This window comes from Bactrocera tryoni, chromosome 2 (genome assembly GCF_016617805.1).
Source record: "Bactrocera tryoni isolate S06 chromosome 2, CSIRO_BtryS06_freeze2, whole genome shotgun sequence".
Classification (NCBI taxonomy): domain Eukaryota; kingdom Metazoa; phylum Arthropoda; class Insecta; order Diptera; family Tephritidae; genus Bactrocera; species Bactrocera tryoni.
The window spans coordinates 33,243,562-33,260,937 of NC_052500.1; the positions used below are offsets into that span (position 1 = coordinate 33,243,562).

General features: G+C 35.3%; 1 protein-coding gene across 2 annotated transcripts in view; it reads right to left on the reverse strand.

Moving 5' to 3' along the window:
• The window catches only part of LOC120769639, a 56,539-nt gene that overhangs the window by 14,476 nt on the left and 24,687 nt on the right, over nucleotides 1–17,376 (reverse strand). The window lies entirely within an intron of this gene.

Below are 17,376 nucleotides of genomic sequence, written 5' to 3' on the forward strand. Positions count from 1 at the left end.
TCGAAGTCACTACTATGACCCGCTAATTCGCTTTCAGCCCCCTTTTGTCGTAGCAACCACGTGATGCAAAACAAACATTTTACTGTTAGCTGGAAAATTCTGTTTTCTAACATTGACCGACAAAACTCATCAAAGTTCATACCACAGTGATGTGGTGACTCAAATGGGACTCTCATGTCTGCTGTTCGACGCAGTTCAGCTTTTAAAGGACACAACTCAAAATTAGAAAATTTACACGTTTATGCCAAGGAGATCACTATGTAGATATCAAATATAAATTTTCCTACCCTTTGGTATACATATAGTACCAATATTTATGGGTATTCCAAATCGATATAGTAAGAAATTAGTACTAATACTTTTGTAGTTTAAGATTTTAGAGTAAGGTCGGTACAAAACTACCAAATAAATTATTTTTAAGACATATTGATTTGCCGTTTTTCCTGTTTTTCACAGCTCAGTCTCCGTCAGTTACATGCAATACGCGTATGCAGATCGCAGATATCGATTTGATATGATACACTGCAGCAAAAGGCAGAAGAGGCATTTGGATCCGGAAGATTATGGAGGCAGTCGACGATTGTCATTATAATATTAAAGACACATTTTATAGATTAATTGTAATTAAATTCCCCAGTCTACGAGAGGTACAAAGCCTTGCAAAACGGTCGAGACTCGTCAACTGAAGAAAATAATAAAAAAGTAAATGATGTTGTGCTTGAAAATCGTCAGGCAAGTGTTAGAGAGATGGCAAGAGGATTCGACATCTGGAATGATTTTGGTGGATATTTGGGTATCAAACGCGTTCTTGCCCGTCTCGTCCTGATAAAGCTGACTTCAAAAAGAGTACCGTAACAAGTCTCTTTAGACATGCTTGATCGTGCGAATTCCGATCTCACATTCATAGAGAGCATCATAACTGCCGATGAGACAGGAAATTATGAGTTTGACATGCAAATAAGTCAACAATCATTGCAGTGGAACCTGTTTCCAGTCGATCGAAGAGAAGAGATAAAATAAAATTCACTGAAGGAGCTAAAGGCCGTCCCAAAAAGTGCTTATGAAAAGTGTTTTGAGGACTGGAGAAATATTTGGCATAAGTATATTACATCTGGTGGGGAATACTTTGAAGCTGACAAAATAAATATTGATACATTAAAAGGATTTTCGTATTTTGTCAAAAGATATGGTTGCAGTCGTATATCTACAGCTCTACCAATCACATTGTGTCATACCATATAGTGTCGGAAAGGTGAGATTTTAAGCTTCATTTAACCAAGCTAAGTTACAGCTGTTCAAAAATTTGTGAAAATTATTAAGAAATTCGCTACATTTTAAAATTTTTGTATAAAAAAGAGAAAAGTGCCACGCAAGCCACCAATGTGATTGTGAAGTTTACGGAGACGATGCTGTATCAGTTCGTGTAGCACAACATTGGTTTGCTCGCTTCCGTTCTGGAAATTTCGAAATTTCGATTTACGCTGATGAAAGTTTTGCATTGATGGAATAATGTCTCTAGCGAAAAATGGCAAAAAGAAATTTACCAAAATGATACATATTTGTTTATTTATTTATTAGTATAAATATAAAAAAATAAGATGAAGTTTTACTAGAAATACGAAAATACATTTTCGACAATGCAATATTTACAATTTCGGGTACAAGCTCATTATGAGTAAATAATTTTTTCCAAATTGATATTTATTTAAAAACTTTTTTTTTTAAATAATATAATTAATATATTTATTGCATCAAACGACTTTCAGAATACATTTGTCATAAAATGTATCACAACTATCAAAGTTGCTAGATTTATGGCCATCACAGTGTTTACAAAGTATTATATTATTGCACTTATGGTGAAAGAAATCAAACTCTGATCTAAGTGTTAATGCGAGTTATGTACATACACTTATATTATATAAGTAAAGCATATGTTTGGCTCACAAACATTATGTGGGAGCATTCAGCAACTCAGCAAATAGTCGAAATTGCTGTATCAACAAAGAACTTCAACGATCATAACAACGAAATAACGCTGAAGCTGCTGAAGTCGCCAGTACGAGTAGTACCATAAACAAATTTTGGGCGGCACGCTAATCTTGTTTCTAAGAATTAAGTCAATTTGAAAATAATAAAGAGCGGGCTAGAGAGATCAAAAACAATTGTAAAGTACAGAAGTGTCATTTGATAATATTTTGATAATGTTTACTACAATATTTGCTTTTTTAACGAGAGGGTACTTATTCCATTGAGTAATTTAAGCCACCGTGTTAAGTGACAAGAGTCGTGCCGCTAAGATTATTAGGTATATTTAATATACAGTAGGGTGGATCCAAAAAAGCGATTATTTCGCTTCGTACTCTGAAGAATTGGTTAATAAACACCTCTAAGAAAGGCTCTCCAAGTAGTATTAGCTCTTAATTGTAACGGGAAGGTCCTCGGCCTACGGTTTTCTTTTTTTCCTTATTATTAGATAGACAAATTTGTACCTCGCTGCCAAGTACTGGAAAAAAGAAATTTTAAATTAAATGCTCTTCAAAAATGTCTAGTGCGATTTTTTCGTAAAAGATCCTAACGGCTAAAATCTGAGTATTTATTTTATTTCAATGAAAAAAATCATTTTTAATTTCAAAGCTTAAAGTCTTTGAGAAAATTTTCTGCTCTACTCTATCAACCAATTTTTCAGAGTACCAAGAGATCATTCGGGTTTTTGGCCCACCCTAATATACATCGTGTCATAAAAGTTAAGGTAATTAATTATTTTAAGAAGTTCGGTTGTTGTTTACCAATACATTACATCCAAAATAAAATCGGTTTAACTTGTATAACCTTCTCAGTTATAACAAATATGCACTTACAAGAAAAACAAGAAAAAAGTTAACTTCGATGTAATCGAATATAATAGCTATAATATACTTCAGAAATACAATAGACTTCACACAAGTATTTCGATCAGTCTATTGGAAGCGTTTAGCCAGGTACAGTGATAAGATCTCAATTTCTTCGAAAGTTGTATTGTCCTAAAGATGTCACGACAAATAAAAAAGTCATGACACTCTACTTGAATATTGTGGAAAAAATTCTAATTTGTTTGCAAAAATTATTTTTAAAAATTCCCTAAAGGTGTCTAATTCGCTGTGCACATTGGTTACTTAAAAAAATTTATTTACATAATAACTAGAAAATATGAAGGAACGCCAAGTGCCAGTGGCGTAGCCAGGGGGCAAAACGATCTTCGCTGTTTTTTAGTATTCATAAAATACTTCAACAAATTTTAAAGATAAAGAGTTGTACACTCACAATGTAATATTCTGAATAACAATGAAAAATATTAATTTTTACTCGAATACTCTTCAGTCTTTGAATTTGTCTTATATCTTTTGGCTTATATCTTTTTTAAAATAGGAGGCAAAATAGGCAAAAATTCCTGCAAATTGTGTCAAAAGTGTACAAGATATAGGGCGAAAATGGGTTTTTTCTATGGCTTTCAATCAGATGTCTTGTAAATTTACTATCAATTTCCTCAAAAACCGTATTGTGAGAGCTTTGGAACTTAATTTGCGTGGCTTCTAGTACCTAAATTTTATATACTTAATATCGAAGATATTTTGTAAAAATTCACTTTTGTTCGAACCACCTCATGAAACTTGTAGGTAGGTAGATAAAGTGGGGCGGCAGAACATCCTTGGCCCTGGGCGCCCGAAGTTGTAGCTACGCCACTGCCAGGTGCCAAAAGAAATTTTTCCGATGAAGCCAAATAAACTTTAATAATAAAATAACCTTTTAAAAAATATGACATGAGATAAAAGTATGGTATGCATAATGTGGAATGCGGCCGGTGAGTGTAAAAAACTGGCGAATAGCTGTCCAATATATGGTAAATGACAGTCCATTACTAAGCAATTGTTGAAATATTTCTAGACATAACTGTCAGCTTCAGTAAATTCTTTGTTTCGATTGGCAATTTGCCTGAAAATTACTAAGATCACTAAGTGCTAAGATCACTTTAAATGAATTCAATAACATTTAAGTAATTTTGCGAGTATTATGAAAAGAAATTATTACTCGAGGAGGAATGTTGCCAGAAAAGCTTGCAAACTTTTTGGGAGTCACTTAAGCAGACATTTCAAAACGTTTTAAAATAGCTGGATATATACAAACGCAAGAAAATTGGGTGCCATATGAATCGAAGCTATGACAGGTTGAAAGACGATTTTGCCTGTCAGAAATTCCGCTTGAGGGCTAAAAAAAGAAGTGGTTTTTGCAACTGATTGTGACTGGTGATGATAAATGTATCCATTACCATAACCCTTCGCAAAAAAGTTATATATGCAGTCTGGTCAAACAGCTGAATCAACGGAAAAGCGGAATATCCATGACCTCAAGGAAATAGAAGGGCGTGTTGTACATATTATGAGCTTCTTAAATTCGGTGAAACAATTTATGGCGAACACTATCGTCAACAACTCTTCCAATTAAAGCGAGCGATTGCCCAAAACACTCGGAATTTGTAACTAGAGACAAGACAATATTTTTTTCATCGTGATAATGCTTGCTTCATGTTGCAGGACAATTGGAAAGCAGCGGCTCGGAAGTTTGGCCTTACTCGTCTTATAACCTAGATGTTCCACCTCCAGGCTACGATTAGTTCTCACTAGAATACAGTTCATATCATCTAGAATTGGCTTGATTCATTCGTAGCCGCCGAAATCGATACAGGTTTTTTGAGATGTAATCCAAAAATGTCGCAAAGTCTTCAAAAATACTGTTGTATATATTTGTCTTAAACAAACGTCCAAATACATAGTATAAGTATGTATTCAATGGGGTGAGACTGTCTATCATCACTGGCGACAGCGCCAATGGATTAAACTGAATTTGTTTTAATCTCGATGCAGTTGTTTTAATGTTGCTTGGCACGCAAATATTTAATATAGCTTAATAGCTGGAAACTCTGCATGGAAACCCAGCATATCAGCCTTTAAATACAACATGTGAACATAATGACAACTAGCAAGGTCGAATTTCGTGTTTTGGTAGACCCACAATCAATTTCACATTAAATTTTTCATTATTTGTGCTAGGCCTCCGGGTTTTATAACTAAATTACTATAATTTTATATGTTATTATATGAAACGATTATAAAAGGCTTTCGACTGTATTTGTAGAAAAATAAATCTTGATAACTCCATCGGTTTTTCAGACATTATACATTTCAGCTTTCCGACGAATACTTTTGGCTGTCACTTTACATTGAAAAGTATGTCAATCCGCGCTGCCATCCCTTCCAGGTGTACTTTCACTTTTGCACCACCATCAGGTGGCAGGGAAATAGAAGTCCATCACCAGTTTATTTACTCATAATTCAGCCCACTTTACCTCTGTAGGTCAACCACTTAATTATGGTTCCATATACCATATAGTATACGTAATATGTACATTAACAAATACATATATGTATATGTATACACACGCACCCAAGTGCATACAATTCCACTAAAAATTATTTATCACTTTGCTACTCGTATTTGCTCGTGGAAATCCTGTCTGCATGTGCATTTCCGATGTGTTCGTGGTAAACAATTTCACAATTGTCCGAAGGCGAGACCGTAACTTACGACTCCCGAGTAGATTAATGCAACCGATGGCAATTACAATGACTTTTCCCACATTTCATGTCCATTTGACGATATGGATGTTTGTATGAATGTACTGCTACTTATTTATGCATGGTAGTTTAAGTAAATACATATGTGTGCACGTCTGTATGTGTGTACGAATGCTCGTACTTTCTTTTTTATTTAATGGAAAAAATGTCCATATAAAATATGTATGTGAACCTTCATGCATTTATATGGGCTAAAGTACTTCTTTTAATTGTTTGAAAACAAAATAATGCATTGGGGTTCTTCTTTTAACTATGCTTACTATGTTGGAACTATATTCAATGTAACAAGTAAGGAAGGGCTAAGTTCGGGTGTCACCGAACATTTTATACTCTCGCATGATAAAGTGATAATCGAGATTTCATTATACATACGTCATTTACATATTTTTCAAATACCGTATTTGTGTAAAGTTTTATTCCGCTATCATCATTGGTTCCTAATGTACATACATAAGTACATACATATATATTATACAGAGAAGGCATCAGATGGAATTCAAAATAGCGTTATATTCGAAGAAGGCGTGGTTGTGAACCGATTTCACCCATATTTCGTACATGTCATCAGGGTGTTAAGAAAATATTATATACCGAATTTCATTGAAATCGGTAGAGTAGTTCCCGAGATATGGTTTTTGGTCCATAAGTAGGCGGCGCCACGCCCATTTTCAATTTAAAAAAAAGCCTGGGTGCAGCTTCCTTCTGCAATTTCTTCCGTAAAATTTAGTGTTTGTGACGTTTTTTCTTAGTCGGTTAACGCACTTTTAGTGATTTTCAACATAGCCTTTGTATGGGAGGTGGGCGTGGTTACTATCCGATTTCTTCCATTTTTGAACTGTATATGGAGATGCCTAAAGGAAACGACTCTATAGAGTTTGGTTGACATAGCTATAGTAGTTTCCGAGATATGTACAAAAAACTTAGTAGGTCCGAATATGCCCCTCCCTAATGCGATCCTTTGTGCCAAATTTCACTTTAATATCTTTATTTATGGCTTAGTTATGACACTTTATAGGTTTTCGGTTTCCGCCATTTTGTGGGCGTGGCAGTGGGCCGATTTAGCCCATCTTCGAACTTAATCCTTTTATGGAGTCAAGAAATACGTGTACCAAGTTTCATCATGATATCTCAATTTTTGCTCAAGTTACAGCTTGCACGGACGGACAGACGGATGGACGGACAGACAGACATCCGGATTTCAACTCTGCTCGTCCCCCTGATCACTTTGGTATATATAACTCTATATCTAAATCTGCGCAAATAGTGCGCTTAAGGTATTTCATCCTAGAATTAAAAATGTCGAAATCGGAGTATACATTTACAAGGACCCAGTCACTGAATATGTGGACCCCGGTGTATGTGGCTGATTTTTACCGAATATAGAAAGCTGATTTCGAGCATGCCCTTGTCGCAAAAATTTATAAAATTATGGTACTTCCGGTAGACTTTATAACTAATCTATCGGTCAATATGTAAGAAATCTTAATGAAATTCAGAAAGAACCCCTTTTTAATAACAGTGTATTTTCTTGCCAAATATGGATGATAAACACCTGAAGGTATTTCCGCCGCTTTGTTGAAAGATTTGGTTACACCCGAGCTTAGTCCTTCTTTACTTGCTTATTTCGTTTCGAATAATAAGTAAAGTTTTTAACAACACTTTTGTTGCGGAGTGAAACCTCAGAAGCTTATTTAGGACATTTCGACTCAATATCTCCATATGTTTGAAATAATTTAAATTTTTTTGAACATCTATTGAAAACTATACTTAAGCGCTTTCATCAAGTTTATTCTATAATATTTTTAAAATGAGCATACATTTCTTACATACTGTAATTTAGCCTTATAAAATATGTAATTTTTCTACACTTCACTAAATATCATTGTGGTTCTTAATAATTTAATAAAAAGCAAATAAGATTCTACGATATTAAGCAAACAATTCCTAAGACACTTAATCCAAATTTATTGCAATCGAGTTAGGCCTGATCCGCCTCTGTAAGTTACTACTGGATGTTTGCATTTGTTTATAAAATATTCGTTGCTTTTTTTGCTATGGTAATCCAGTGTTTAGCGGACTGTCTACACAGCCAAAGCAAAAACCAAAATAAAAACGCTAAATTAATTGGTGTCGTTGGCCTGCTTTTAAATTATTAGAGTTGATTCAGCTGGCAGTTCATAGGTGCAAACACTTTTTTCGATTGATTCCATTTCTGCAACAGCGCGAAACATTTGCTTATCAAGTGTTCTAATAAGCACACAGCAAACAAGTACGGAAGAACTAAATTCGGGTGTAACCGAACATTTCATACTCTTGTGTCAGAATCAAAGCCCCGGAAATACCTTCAGATGCATATGGTTTGATAGTTATATGGGTCCTAGGTTAGTTTTCACCCGATTTTAGGTACAAAGATACACTGTTATTAGAAAACTACCTAATAACTTCCACATTGATCGATATTTACGATATAAAGTCAGTCGGAAGTTCGAAAATTTTTCTATTAGTAATGTACGGGCTGTGGGAAGTATTGACCCGATTCCATCCATTTTTGGCACAAGGGTATATTATTATCAGAGAGACCTCACATATAGACCGATATTTTTTATTGTATAGGTCTTCAAGAAAAGTCGATAGCCAAGCAGCGATTAAAGCGGCTCCATATAATAGGTTGTCAAAAAAGTCTTGCGGTATTTTCGCTATATTCGTCGCATCGGGTCATGCTATACCGTTTTGGAAAGCTCATTTCACGCGCTAACACGTGTTTGATAGATTGTCGTTTCTTTTAAGTCGTTCGTGAGTTATAGCGTCGCAAACATGGAGCAAAATAAAGAGAAAATACGGCATATTTTACAGTACTCCTACGATAAAGGCAAAAATGCATCTCAAGCCGCCAATAAAATTTGTGCAGTTTATGGACCCGATACAGTTTCCATTTCCACCGCACAACGATGGTTTCAACGTTTTCGTTCTGGTGTAGAGGTGGTCGAAGATGCGCCACGCTCCGGAAGCCCTGTCGTCGAAAATTGCGTTAAAATCGCTGAATTGATCGAAAGAGACCAGCATAGTACCAGCCGTAGCATCGGTCAAGAGCTGGGCATGAGTCATCAAAAATTCATTTCAATTTCAATAAAAAAAAAAATTCAATAAAAATACCGCAAGACTTTTTTGAAAACGCATTATATTAGGATCCAGGTCTCAAGGGCGTATCCGTTTGACTACCGAACTACTACGTTAAAACGATAAACTTTCCGAAAAAGCTCAGAGACAAGATAAAGTACAAGGGACGCCACGCCAGCTTTCTACTCTCACGGTCTCGAAAAGACTTGAAATACTAATATGGAATTTAAAAATGTGTTTATACGGGAAGTTGGCGTGCCGCGCCCATTTTCACAGCTAAACATTAAAACGACAACGCTGGTTTGAAATTGGTCTAAGGTGCGCGTAAAATTTTGACCCCATCTGAGGAGGAGGCTGGGGAGAGGGATTATCATCCAATTTCGTCTATTTTCACACTTTGGGGTTTTTATATTATATCATTTGTCATAAGCGAATTTGGTTATTTTCCTATTAATCGTTTGAGAGATACGTACATAAAAATTTTTACAGGGCGAAACCACGCCCCTTTTTTAAAAATTTTTAGTCCACAGATGTCCCTTACTAATGCAATCCCCTACTTAGTTATAGTATTTCATAAGTTCGGGATTAATGGTGTTTTGTGGGGATGACAGTGGTCCGATTACACCCATCTATGAACTCGTCATCTGGATCTTTCATGTATACATATATGTATATAACTCCATATCTAACTATATTACTTTTAGTTGACACAAACAACCGTTACGTGAACAAAACTATTATCATATGTGGCAACATGTTCCAAGAGTACAAAAATATTTATAGAACAAGTATTTAGGTTTGTAGTAAGGATTATTTTTGTTATCGCTATTTGATTCGGAATTCGAATTATGTTTGATTGTAAACAAACAGTTTTGTGTGCGAATACTATAAATCGAATTCATAATAAATATAATTAATGCTACATAAGTTGTGGGTCAATTGTCATTAGCTGATTTTTTTTGCAAATTAAAATATTAGTCATATACATCTACATATATAACACAGTAATTTTAGAATGAGGTCTATAATATTTTCATCACATAAAGGAAGCTAAATGCTTTTAAATATTCCCTATATGTGAACGAACTTATTTGGGAATTCCAAGGATTTGTATTATGTGAAAAAATCATTTGTCTCTTTATTATTACCTATGGTAGTGAAATTTGAGCCTTACTAGCGCACGATTTTTGATTGACCAATGCCCAGAACATTTATTTTTTAATTTTTGCCACCACAGGACGGGAAATTATAAACCTCCAATCAGATTTATGCCAAAGACATCAATAATATAGCCTTTCAGGTAATTGATGCAAAAAATTTTTGAATACTTCATCGCCACGATGGTCGTCATTTTCGATATAAAGACAGCCCGAGGTATAGAGGTCTCCATACTCGGTATACGTGGGTTAGAAAAAAGTATATGAGTTTTAGGTAATAACATTAGAGTACCTATTAGGTTTAAACATGATCCTGATGTTCTCATTAAGGGGGGAGCCTGCTTTAGAGGCTTCAAAAAATCGATTGTTTGAGGATTTTTTCGGGAAATTTCTGGGGTTTTGATATCCGAAAATTTTTTTGATACGAAATCTATGATATTCTGCTTTTGGGAAGCAATTGCTCGATGCATCTCGCATGTGTATTTGTCGTACGGCGGACAGAATGCCAGTCGAAATTTCTATCGGAAAGAAAAAATTCAAAGATATTCAAATTTTTTAATAACTTATCTTCTAGTTAAACTAAGAAAATTCCAAAAAAAAGTGCGAAATTGTAAAATTTTTTAAAAATTGAAAAAAGTGAGTTTAAGAACATGTTCAAACCTGAATTTTCTTACTTTTTTTAAGTTTAAATAGAAGATAATTTAATGCCAAAGATAATAAATGCAATTCCATTCGACGTTTAGTTCTTTCTTCTTCTATAACTTTGGGGACATATCCTTAGATAATTTCTAAAGAGATTTGAGCAGAAAAAAAATCGATTTTTTGAAGCTTCAAAATCAGGTTGCCCCCTTAAAGTACAAATATACGCATTGTAAAGTGAAAAATCTTGAAAGTAAACGTGTTTTCAAACATGGAAACTTGGTTAAAATTGGTGTCGTAGTTGTTGAGAAATGAAATTTCGTCCAAAAAGGGAATAGAGTCACGCCCTTTTTCTAGGTTTTGAATTAATTCACATAAGTTGTTAGACGCTTTTCCTTGTGTTTACAGTTGCGCTCACACTCAATTCTCCGAAGCTTTATCTTATATTTGGAAAACTAATTACTATTTAATTCGAAATTTTATTGAATTTAATTTCTACGGCATTAAAACAAAATAAAAATATTTAATAGCGCTTGCTTAGGACATTGCCAAACTAATTTACTTTTTCAATTTAATTTGAGTCCCACTAACATCAATTTTTATTCCCTCTAAATTTGGTCCCAATTCTCGCTTAAAACAATTAGAGCGACCTACAAAGCTCATACAAACATATTTTCCCAGACAACCGAATCAATAAACACTTGTTACAGTCAGAAGTTTAAACATTTGAAATACTATTCGTGGTTGAAGTGAAAACCGAATAGATGAAAGAGTTTAATAAAATAGTAGACGAATGCCTTTATTTAGATAAATGAGGTCACTTCGCTTGCATGACTCTGGAGTATTGAACCATAAATATCGATTGATGTTCGATAGTCGCTTGGACATAAGTTGGCAGAGGTCATCTAAGTCAATTAAAAAATACATTGAAATTGCTGTATATTTTTATATGCCACACTTTTACTTTTTAAATAAAGATAAATAAAGAAAAAATGACGAATTGGTGAGCATGTTAGCTTAGGCCATAAGTATTTTAGGTTATAGTATATGCACTTAGAAAGAGAAGAAGATTTGAGAAGGGAGGAATGCAATCATTAATGCAACTAAGAAAGGAATGTGTCTGCAAAATAAAGGGCTCTCTTGGGAAAATTGTTTAAATTAACAATAAACATTCGGAGCAACTATAAATATCGGTCATATTAGAGGCCCGAATAATCAAGATTCTGCATTTTTGAGCACTCAAAAGATCAATTTAATGAATCATCCTCCTGATATCACTGAATGACTTTCTTTTTTCCCCGTTCTTAAAAATTAAACTAAAAGGTCAACGCTTTTCAACACCGGAAGAGGCGTTTGATGCATTTAAAGGGCATGTTTTGGATATACATATGTACATACCTCAATCAGAGTGGCAAAACTGCTTCGACAATTGTTTCAAACGCATGCAAAAGTGTATAGATGTTAATCCTAATCGAACGTTTTTGTGGAACAAAGAACAAGAAAAAGCTTCAAAATTTAATCATCTTTTCTGAAGGAGGTCCGCTGAGTTGGTGTCTCCGGCATATTAGTAAATTTTGACATATCCGTCTCTCTGTGTGTATCTCTGTATATTTGTCAACTAGTCTCTCAATTCTTGAGATATCGATCGGAATTCGTTGTCTATTGAAAATTTGCAACACTAAAAATATTCACTGACCCTCTTTCAAAAGGTAGTAATCGTGCTGGATTGGTGTAAAAATTCCGTTTGACTACAAGAATGTTGACTGAGGGGCTAAACATGAGCAAAAACACTAATTGCAGAATTTTTACTGAAGAATTGCATAAAAGAAGGGTCTGGGTGGATTTTGTTCCACATGAAATAAATTAAGACCAAAAAGTGGAAAAACGAATTTCTCTCATCAACTTAGTTATGCTAGATGGATAATTTGAGCTGAAGTATTCCTCATTACAGGATGTCAACGCTTTTCGCGAACTTTAAAAGCCTCTTGATATCCAACTTTGATACTTCATCTAGTCCCTTGAACTGCAAAGCTCCTCGATATTTAAGGGGTCAGTAGGGTAATCTTTGAAAAAAAAAATATTTTTTTTTGCATTTTCTGTTCCCGTATACCCTTAGAATTAATGTAGAAACCCACTTTACCATTGGAAGGTTTCAAAAAAGGCCCAGAAATAATAATACCGCTCGACATTCGGAGCGCTCGGAGTGCACACCTCAAACTTTGAACGCGTTTTTCTCAAACACACATTTTTTTAAACTGGCGGACATGATTCCGGTCGAACTACTCAATTTGCTTAATTTTTTTTAATGTTCACAAAACGTCTGGTATCGGCCCTATATTTTTGGAAGGTTTCAAAAAAGGCCCAGAAATAATAATACCGCTCGACATTCGGAGCGCTCGGAGTGCACACCTCAAACTTTGAACGCGTTTTTCTCAAACACACATTTTTTTAAACTGGCGGACATGATTCCGGTCGAACTACTCAACTTGCTTAATTTTTTTTTAATGATCACAAAACGTCTATTTATCAATCACGTACTTTTTAAGAATAAATTGGGTTTTTGTGTTTCAGATGATCCAAATATGAGAAATCGTGTCCGCCAGTGAAAAAACGCATCTCATTCACCCAGCTATTTCTCCGACAGTTGTCATCAAAAAATTCCGTAAAAATGTGTTTATGCACTCCACGATGTGAAAAAAGTGCTATTGTAGAATAAAAATTTCTATAAAAAAAATGTCAAAAAAACAGGCCAGTTTACCCTACTGACCCCTTAAGACGACTTCTATATAAAGCTGGACAGAAGCATAGGAGGTAATTCATCATATCTCTCATGCCTCTCTGCACTTTCTGCATGTATCGTCAATACTTATACCCATCCGGTTCGCATGTGATGCCAGTAAGTTGTGACCTGTCCTTTGGCCAACACCCACCTTGCAGTCGAGACTGTGTGCCTAAAAAGTATGCGTGTTTTACTTCAGGGCTCTCGCGCATGATCTTGACAAATCCATCTCAACTTGATCCGCCTATCAGCCCTTTCGGAAATTTCAGGGTTTATTGATTATGAATAAATAATAATATCTTAAAAAAAATGCGTGCACATTTCATTTTATATATGAAGGCTACGATTATTTTTGCGATGCACTGCGAATTTAGTTTCATTTAATTTTATATTGTAAACCATACGAGAAGTTATTTTTTAAGGGATTGCGGGAATTTAATTTTTAGACCGCATAAAAAATATATTTCTTGCATTCACATTCCATGAATACAAAGCCAAGTAAACAGAGTGATGATGAGAAATTAACTCACTAGAAGAAGCGTATAAAAGAGCACAGTCAGCAGGCTAGACATAATATCACTGACGCACTAGTATGGATTCCCTATTGCAAATCAACACATTATTAAGAAACAATAACAATTACAACATAAATTAATGACTTCGTAACTTCGTCGTGTGGAAAAACTTCAAGTTTCAAATGTCAATGACTCTTTGACCTACAGCAGAATAGTACATAATAGAAGCACCGATTTCTCTAGTCACTTACGTCTGCGTGTGCAAGCACATACATACATATACATATAGCTATGCCATATTCATATGTGTAGATATGAATAATCGCACAGCCGTATATTTGCATAAATTAAAGCGTGTAGAGTTAAATAAGAAAACGCTGTCAATTTATGTAAATAGAGATGACGGCTGACACATGCACACGACTTGAAAAACAACAACACAAATTCGATTTGGCGCTTTAACGCGCTTTAAGAAACGCAAAAACAATGCGTTGGGACGTCAGCAATTTGCATTCGACAGCCGCCAGCAGCCAGCAGCCAGGCAGCGTCCACTTCATTAAACACCGATAAATAAGGGGCAGGAACACATTTAAATTGGGCGCACAATTAAGATATGCAGAAGAATTGGGTGTTGGTACGCAGCGCCAATGTCAACAACATAACTGTATGCACACGTGAGTGTGTGTGGGTGTGTGTATGTGCTGGGCAGAACGCAGGGGAGTCTTTACTTGCTGTTAAACCACTCCCTTGGATGGAGGATGGAGAAAATCAGCACAGCTGCTACAAACACACGCCCACACCACTTACTTACAGATATATTAATACATTCAAGTAAGCAATTTATTCCAATCTATGTCAATTTGCATGTATGTATGTATGTATGCTAATCGTATTGGCATGTCTGCCACTCTGATTTCTTCCAAACTTTATCTGATTTGTTTTAACTTATTGTTGCATGCAAATCGCGGAAATTTATATCAAAATTACCTACTTTTCCAATGACAGGCAATTTATAAACATTTGGCAAATGCTTTTGTGCTGTCTGTCGTACCATATGCTCAAATGCACGCCGAGTTCATAGCGTGCCAGGCAATCAACAATTTGCTATACAGAATAATGCGACCAAAGCGCAAAAAATGCATACACAAGCGCGCACATACACACACAAACATGCACTCGCGCTGTCACGTCTGCCAGCGCCCATTGGGCGATTTTCACACAACTACAATATGGCAATGTTTCCGGTGAGTTGCACGAATGCCACCGCGGTCGCGCTACTGTAGCTCTAGTTAGACGACAAAAACTGTAATTGGAATTTTAATTGGAATTTACATGAACATATCTATTGTCCTTTACTCCCTACGTCAATGTGCGTGTATTTTCAATACATTCGTATTTATATACAAATATTCCAGTTACTCCCGTTATGCACGTTTTCACGTTCACTTTTCGATTTTCACTCTCTGCGACTGACAGGCGAGGCAATAGTGCCGAACGCGTCCTAACAAAAGCGCGCTCACGAAAGGACTAAAAGCCAACAATGTCACATCGAAAGGATAGTGGCCAAAGCGAAATACGTAAAGCGCATGGCGCGCAGTATTTGAACTGTGGGCGGGAAATTTCGAATACCTATACAGTAAAAAATATTATATACTTAATACTATTTATATACTTTAATTAAGAAGAAAGGGTTTCATAAGAAATTATAAGCGACTTTCATACAATATTTAGAAGTTGCTTTTAATAAGCCAAAAATTTATGTTTTTAATTTTTAATTTTTTTAAGCTGATCATAAATTGCGTTTTAATTTGATTGACTCCTTAAATATTTATGACGACAATTTTACTAATTTTTTAATATTTTCCATGTAAATATACATATTGTTTTTGAATTTTAATAGCTTCGCGGTTGGAGAGACTCTGCTTTTCGACATTCTTTGTGCAGCTTTTGAAAAGTAATAATGATTACTATACCAATAGTATAGTGAGTATACAGCATATAGTAATAACTGGATGAAATTCAAGAAGAAAAAAATTATTTCGTGAATTTTTTTAGAATTTTTAAAGTGAATTGTTTTTAATAATAGAAATAAAATAGAATTCATTAAAATCATCAGGGTGTTAAGAAATACTATATACCGAATTTCATTGAAATCGGTTTAGTAGTTCCTGAGATATGGTTTGGTCCATAAGTGGGCGAGGCCACGCCCATTTTCAATTTTTAAAAGCCTGGGTAGCTTTTCTTCTGCTATTTCTTCCGTAAAATTTAGTGTTTCTGACGTTTTTGTTAGTCGGTTAACGCACTTTTAGTGATTTTCAACATAACCTTTGTATGGGAGGTGGGCGTGGTTATTATCCGATTTCTTCCATTTTTGAACTGTATATGGAAATGCCTGAAGGAAATGACTCTATAGAGTTTGGTTGGCATAGCTGTAGTAGTTTCCGAGATATGTACAAAAAACTTAGTAGGGGCGGGGCCACGCCCACTTTTCCAAAAAAATTACGTCCAAATATGCCCCTCCCAAATGCGATCCTTTTGTGCCAAATTTCACTTTTAATATCTTTATTTATGGCTTAAGTTATGACACTTTATAGGTTTTCGGTTTTCGCCATTTTGTGGGCGTGGCAGTTGGCCGATTTTGCCCATCTTCGAACTTAACCTTCTTATGGAGCCAAGGAATACGTGTACCAAGTTTCATCATGATATCTCAATTTTTACTCAAGGGTTACAGCTTGCACGGACGGACGGACAGACGACGACGGACGATTGACAGACGGACGGACGGACAGACAGACATCCGGATTTCGACTCTCTACTCGTCGCCCTGATCACTTTGGTATATATAACCCTATATCTGACTCTTTAGTTTTAGGACTTACAAACAACCGTTATGTGAACAAAACTATAATACTCTCCTTAGCAACTTTGTTGCGAGACGTAAAAAGAAGCATCTGAGTTCAACAACAATTCCATTTTGAATTTTACAAAATTCGTTTTTTATCGAAACTGCATTTTTTGTATCGGGCGACGACGGTACTCGAGAGCTATCTGATGTAATCAGGTACTCGAGAGCTATCTCATGTAATCACTTGACACATTATATCGTAAACTTAAATGGTTTTATGTAAAGCCAAATCAACCAAATTTGCTGACAATAATCTCCTTTAACACCCTGAGCACAATCAGATAATAAGCACGCCCACTCCCCATATAAAGGTTTTATTGAACGCTATTAAAAATGGGATAACTCACTGAATATATGCACCTAGTGTAATAAATTTCGTAACTAAGATTGTAGGGAAGAGACAGTTGCAAAAATTGGCCATTAGGTGTGTCACCGCCCACCTATGGGTGAAATTTAATAATCGAGAACTACTTGATCAATTTTAACCAAATTCGGTGTGTGGGGTTTTCTAAACATTCCTAACATACATTTTGAAAATAGGCGGAATCGGATGAAAAGCACGACTACTTTCGATGTAAAAATTTTTAATTTC